Here is a 6,929-nt window from a genome sequence, read left to right on the forward strand (position 1 = left end):
GAAATGTGATGATGTTCTTGATTAAACTTATCAAATTTAATTAATGTGTTGTTCAATTCCTTTGAAATATAGTTGGTATCATGTAGAATTATCTTTAATTGTAATGGGAAGATGGAGAACATTACTCACTGCACCCAGCAAGGCATTCTGATTTTCCTGGACACGGTCAAGTTGAGCTGTCAAGGGGGGTCCTGTAGAAACAAGATAATACATATTGTCACTTTGGGAGATGTTAAGCATCCAAACATCAAACTCAATCATTAGACTTCAGATAACAGAAAGAGAAAGACAAAACTAGCATTACAGTCAAAAATTGGTAAAAATGAAGGGAAAAGGTCAGGCAAAAAGTGGATATTTCAGAGTAAAAGATGGCCGCCGCACGGGGTCAGGCCATGGAGGATGGGAGAAAAGGGGAAAAGAGATTAAATACACCAGGAAACAGACTCTGGAGGAAGTCAGTAAAACAGGAGCATGCATATTACAAGACCATGCAGACAGTAGGCAGCCTTTAAGCACCATCATGCAACTGCGGCCAAGGGGCACCTGTGACGAGATCAAAACTCCCTGCATCCCCGACAGAATACGAGAGGGACCGAGACTCAAACAGGGTATCTGAAGGGAATGAGTGATCTCCCCTTACCACAGTGTAGCCTAAGGACAAGTAATGAACACTCCTACAGTAAGCAGGGGAAAAAATAGTGTCGAGAGAAATTTCGCTTACCTCGATCTAACTTTCAAAAAGACAATCTGGATATCCCGGGTGCTTCAGACAGACTTTAGGTACTAAATGTGTACATTTTTGCCTTTCGTTATTTATGTTTGGTCCTTCTAAACTTAAATGAAGTGGATTAATGCAAGGACTGTTGTGACATATGTATGATACATGTTTATTATGTGGAATGTGTAATGCATTTGTATGCAACATGTACATGAGCCTGTGTGCCAATAAAACTTTACGTGTACCCTCTGGAAATGTTATTTTAATTCTGCCATATATATTCCCCCTACCCCGTCTGTTTGTTGCTAAGTTAACATCATAAAAAGTACACCCCAACCCATTGACCCTACCCCTATCTACCTTCTCTAATAAAACTGCTAATTTCTCTTCTCGCCACGTGGCATCCATTGTTTTTTTTTTAAATATGTCTATGTAATTACCCAGACTCCCAATCTCGATTCAAAAATGTACACCAAACACGTGTATATGTAAACATTTACCTCCCGGATTGCCTCGCTGAATAGAGAATCATTGCTGAATGATTTGTAAATTTCATGAGCACAATAGATATCACTAATAATAAAGTGTGACTGTGTGTGCATAGCCTTGATTCAATTATGTCGTCATATTCTAGAGAAGGGTAGGCTATTCATGTTAATAAGTTTCTGGGGGTTTCTGCTCTGCGTAAACTCGGGTTGTGAAGTAGTTTCAATAGTGCGTAATCTGAGGAAACCTAGGGTGGCGAGTAGTTTCAGTAGAAACCTTAGGTTTTAGCAAGTTTCCGCTGCGTAAACCACCTGGAATTGGGGAGGACCTAGGTTTACACACTCTGTAAACCCTTGTAAACTTAAGTTTCCAAATTGAAACTTGTGTAAACCATTTGTTTTCTTAAGTTTACGCACCATGGAAACCATATTTTTCATGCAGTGAGTGGACCTTCCGTCAGTGAGGAAAACGATATAATGTAATAAAAGCTATTTCTCTTTAAATATGTAAATGCTGGAAATACCAAATACTTTCTAAAGAAATGTTTTACTAAAACAGAAACATAAAAACAATGTCATATTTGCCAAATTAATGCAACTATTGCGAGTTAAAAAAGGTCAACTGCAAGAGCACATGCTATAGATCATTCTTAAATGGTTCAAAGGAACCTTTCACTATTATGATGTTAAATCCTTAAAGAGGTAATTTTTAAATACTAACACATTTAAGTCCGGGGAGGGGTAGGGTAACAAAATTTGACATAGTTTCAGATTTAAACCCATTTGGTTATATTTTTTCTATTCAATATCTTAGATATTACTTGACTTATTGTAAAAATGAAATGTAATAAAATTCATGAATAAAATATTATGTTGTCAGAGTGTCTAGGAGTGTCTGAGAAACGCTACAATTATGATTAATCATCCCAGTTTTTGTCCTTAGATGCATTTGGAATTTCGAATTAGTGTTGATTTTTTTTAACTGCATGTTTTTAATTCACATAACAATATACAAGAAATTTTTCTTTCATGAAAGGTGAAGATAACGAACAGTGATCAATCTCATAACTCATATGAGCAATACAAAATAGAGAGTTGAGCAAACACGGCCTCTTGGATATACCAGAGATGGAATCGGGTATCTACGAGGAGTAACCATCCCCTGTTGACCGGTCACACCCGCCGTGAGCCCTATATCTTGATCAGGTGAACGGAGTTATCCATAGTCAAAATCAGTGTGCCAAGAACGGCCTAACAATCGGCATGAAACACGCCAGACAGCATTTGATCCAATGATCTGTCGTATTGGTAAACTGGGTCGTTATAACGAGCATATAATTTGCGAAATGCTGATTTTAAACGAGACTGTTAAAACCCCTGCACCATCAACTTGTTTGTCAGTAACCTGCTTCAATTTAAAAACTTACCACACTCAGAACAAGCTCTTGCGTATCGAATCAGTTGAGATATATAAACACCATATGCAGGTGAGAATGGAATATTGCTACATAAATATGGAAAGTTGACGATGTAGAAGTTGAAATCATCCCGTTTGTCATAAAATTGAATTGTTACTTTGCCGTTAATACCTACTTTCAATTAAATATCTTAAGTATGAAGCAGAAGTGGACGACTCTGTGGTGTCCTTTATTTCGAGTTCACTGGGATATATTGAATCGACATATGAATGGAAATTGTTATTGTTAATAGATAATACATCGTCGATATATCTAAATGTCGAATTGAAGGGTACTGCAAGATATTTTTTTCTTCTCACATAGTAAATTTTTGAATAAATTCTGCTTCATAGGAATATAAAAACAGGCCAGCTAACAAAGGAGCACAATTCGTGCCCATGGGGATTTAACCAGACTGGTGAAAAATTGGACGGACATACAGTGACTCTTTGAAAACAAATTGGGCGAACATATCGTGCAGGCGGACATATAAGGACAGTTTGACCTAAAATTGGACATATAGCAAAGGCGGACATATTGTGCAGATAGACATATACGAACTCAACATGCATACTTTTCCTCCAATTATCAATGCATTACACGTATCAACAATGAAATATACGGCAACAAAGCTCGTATGACCAATAACAAATGGTGAGGAGGACACTGAGCTTAATACTGTATAGCAGGAAATTAACTCGCAGAGTTAATTTTCGCCATATTCGCTGAAACAAGATTTCTGCGAATTTAACATTCAATGAATTAATATTTCATATTGATAAAAAATCGGGTTCAGTATATTAAGATTTGTTTTTCTGCGAATTAAAATCTCTATTTTTTTTTCGACCGCGATATTAACCTGCTATACAGTAGGCCTATTAGGCATGGTTCTTGTCCTGTGCAGGAAACTAACGCTAATAGTCTCTAAAGTAATACAATTTGATGTAGGAAGTGCATTAATCTCTCAATGATTTTCTCAAGTGGAGACGGGTCGCAATTAGTTTAGTGGTTACGGCATTCTCGTTGTAGTGGAGAGTATTGGTCTCTGAATATGACCTTGAAATTAGAAATTTATCTTGGTATAAAAACAATGAGTGTCATAAGTGTATGAACAGCAGAAATCATTGTCAGAGTTATCGTTCCTGTCTTGGTGTAAAGTAGTCGCTCTCCAACTACTTTTCCTATTTTCAGTGAGAATCACACCGTGAACAATTGAACCCTAACCTTTTATGCATCAACATCCGGTTTTGAAGAAAACTATGGTTTGTTGTACACAATATTATGTAAATATGATTATATTTTGAGAATCCAATGTTTACAAATACAATGTCTTGAATGTACCAAGTGTTTGATAATTCAATATCTATGAATATAATGACATAAATACATGCACAGCAAGTGTAACTCTTGATCAATCTTTTCTTCTTTTTTTTTTATATATTTAAACAATATTTTATTATGTATGAAACATAAATGGATTAGGCAGCAGGCTTGCAGCCTATATAAGCCTTCTCCAATCAATCGTTTAAGTGTCCACTTACAGTAGGCGACGATGTGTTTATAATTTCTATTTGTTAAAAATATTACTTCACAATGAGAATCTGGATCTGTATGAAAACTACAGGACGAAAACTACGACCTGCAAATTTTACATGTAGCGGCTTTTCATGGAATTCAAATGACTTGTGGATATCCTTAGCTGTAATATGTGTCCCTATAAAGTATGCAAGGTGAAGATAACGAACAGTGATCAATCTCATAACTCCTACAAGCAATACAAAATAGATAGTTGAGCAAACACGGACACCTGGACACACCAGAGGTGGGATCAGGTGCCTAGGAGGAGTAAGCATCCCCTGTTGACCGGTCACACCCGCCGTGAGTATCATTTTAATCCTCTTCTCCAATACAGAGTTATGTTCATTACTAGAGGGTGGAATGATATACCTGTATTCAAGTCTCATTTCCCCTTGAATCAAAAGTGAGCTTCCCTAACTCTGAAGATACATAACCGTTATAAAGATAAAATCTATAAGTATTTTTCACTACTCATATTATTCATTATTTTCAAATGCATGTGTCGAATTTACTGGTCTTCAGACATTTCAGTAGTTTAGGAATCTGACTAGCAATGGCGGGATCTCGGTTTTATTTCTTTATCTTTCCTTTCCTTTTCCAATGAAAATGAATTTAAACATTTCATTATATTCTTTTTTAAAATGATAAATGCACCATCGGCAAAAGTAAAACAGAACATAAAATTTACAACAACACTCTCTTATGACGAATAGGAAGCTATGATGAGAACAAAGAGTTTGTTGCCCTGTGCAGGAAACAATTGCTAAGTGTCCATCATCAGTAAAACAATACATCAGACTTGCAACGATACAGCCCTTGTAATCAATAGGAAGTTGTGGTGAGGATAATGTTTCGTAAAAAAGGATTGTTGTCCTTTACACAAAACTATCGCTAAGTCTCGCTAAGTGATTACAAAGATTTGATGTACCAAATACAACAATCCCCCAATGATTATCTCAGGTGAAACAGGTCGCAGCAGTTTAGTAGATTGGGCGTTCTTACTGTAGCGTATTTGAATATGATCTTAAAACCGAGATCCTGTGTTGAAGAAAGTATTGCTAAGGTAAAGGACCTTTGTTGATATGGCCTTGAGCTTCATGTGGAGGTTTATATTTTTGGCACTTCACTTTAAAATGGTGAATTGTTGCATAAGTAAAAGAAAAGGCGAACCCCTGCACCATCACATATGTTACAGGAACACTCTATGATTGTTTTAGATCCAGCTGAGAGTCAGAACTTGCGAAACTCGCGGTTTTCGGTACATTCCATTTTGCTTCTCCTAAATATGCATTTATTTTTCATACCATATCACCAAACTTAAAGGAGTCTTAAATAATCACTAGCACAAATCTTGCCTTACCCTAGAACTAAATCCCCTACCCCTGGGGTAATAAAAATCAGAATTTGATAAAGGGTTCCTTCTAAAAAAAAAACCTATTTAGTTTCAGTTTATTTTCAATAATGTTAAAGGTATTATCTTTAATGTTTTATATATAAACACTATATGTATTTTTGACCTCAACCTGGAGTCAGAACCTGAAAACCGAGGTCCTCTGTTGAGATAGACATTCACGCGATGAAGGAACTTTACATGCTTACTCCCCCTAGGCACCTGGTCCCACTCGGAATTGACCCCTGTTCGTTATCTTCACCTTGTCAACTTATATTTTATTCATCAAGAAGCAATTCTCAAATCACACGATTGTGAGCAAAAAGAAGTATCTGTTCAGGAGAATGCTATCAAGGACGGAACTTATCTATGTCACCTTCTGTCCAGCAGTTTCAATAACAAACAAAAATGCGGCGGCCATGACAGTTGATACGTTGCTAAGTTTTCACTCTATCTCTCCCCAAACGTGTATCTAAAATCAAAATGGCGGTCGTAACGGTCAAGTGCAGAGTCTCCTAGGCGGGATATCCTAGCAGAGACTAAGAGAATATGGCGGATATCCCATCGTAGACTACTAGTATAGGCATCAGAGACAACCGTGGGGATCCGCCTTAAAATAGGTCCTCATTATCCCTTGCTGGTCGTAAATGACAACTAAATGGGACAGTACTTCAGACGAGACCGCAAAAACCGATGTCCCGTGTCAGAGCAGGTATTGCACGATAAAACTCAAAAGCCGTAAGCGCCAAGCATAGGCCTAAATTGTGCAGACATTCACCGGCAATGGTGACGTCTCCATATGAGTGACAAGTTCTCGAAAAGAATCTTAAGGTAGTACTCTACATCGTCATAATGGCTGACTTCCTTTAAAAATATGGATGAAAAAATCGATATCAACAATATTTGACTTTTCCTTTTCCATATAAATACCTAGTCGAGTAGCTCAGTAGGTTTGAATACCGACTGCTGAACTGTAGGTCGCAGGTTCGAGTCCGGCAGGGGTTTTAAATTTTTTTCAGATTACCTTCTACTAAAACTGTATTTGTTGACAAAATAAAGTAAATTAAAAAATTTTCAACTTTAAAATATTGTTGTACATATCCCCCACTTTTCATCCACATCAAATTTCTCTGGTGTAGCATACCTCCTTAAATAACATACAATCAGTAAATCAATTGAGTGTTTGGGAATAATCACACAAACGCACACATTTTATACGCGAGTATTTAATAAATTGTGTAGCAGAATGTTGTATACACAAGTGATTTATGATACGGAAAAGTCTGACCTTTAAACTTTCT

General features: G+C 36.8%; 1 protein-coding gene across 1 annotated transcript in view; it reads left to right on the top strand.

Moving 5' to 3' along the window:
* LOC125661091 (zinc finger protein 239-like) overlaps positions 1–40 on the top strand; it is a 14,158-nt gene extending 14,118 nt beyond the window's left edge. Inside the window, exon 3 of the mRNA XM_048892979.2 lies at positions 1–40. This exon is cut by the window's left edge and continues 3,311 nt beyond it. The gene's annotated coding sequence lies outside the window, so the exon portion shown is untranslated.
* Positions 41–6,929: the final 6,889 nt, after the last annotated feature.

The sequence above is a fragment of the Ostrea edulis genome, chromosome 8 (assembly GCF_947568905.1).
Source record: "Ostrea edulis chromosome 8, xbOstEdul1.1, whole genome shotgun sequence".
In the NCBI taxonomy this organism is placed as follows: Eukaryota; Metazoa; Mollusca; class Bivalvia; order Ostreida; family Ostreidae; genus Ostrea; species Ostrea edulis.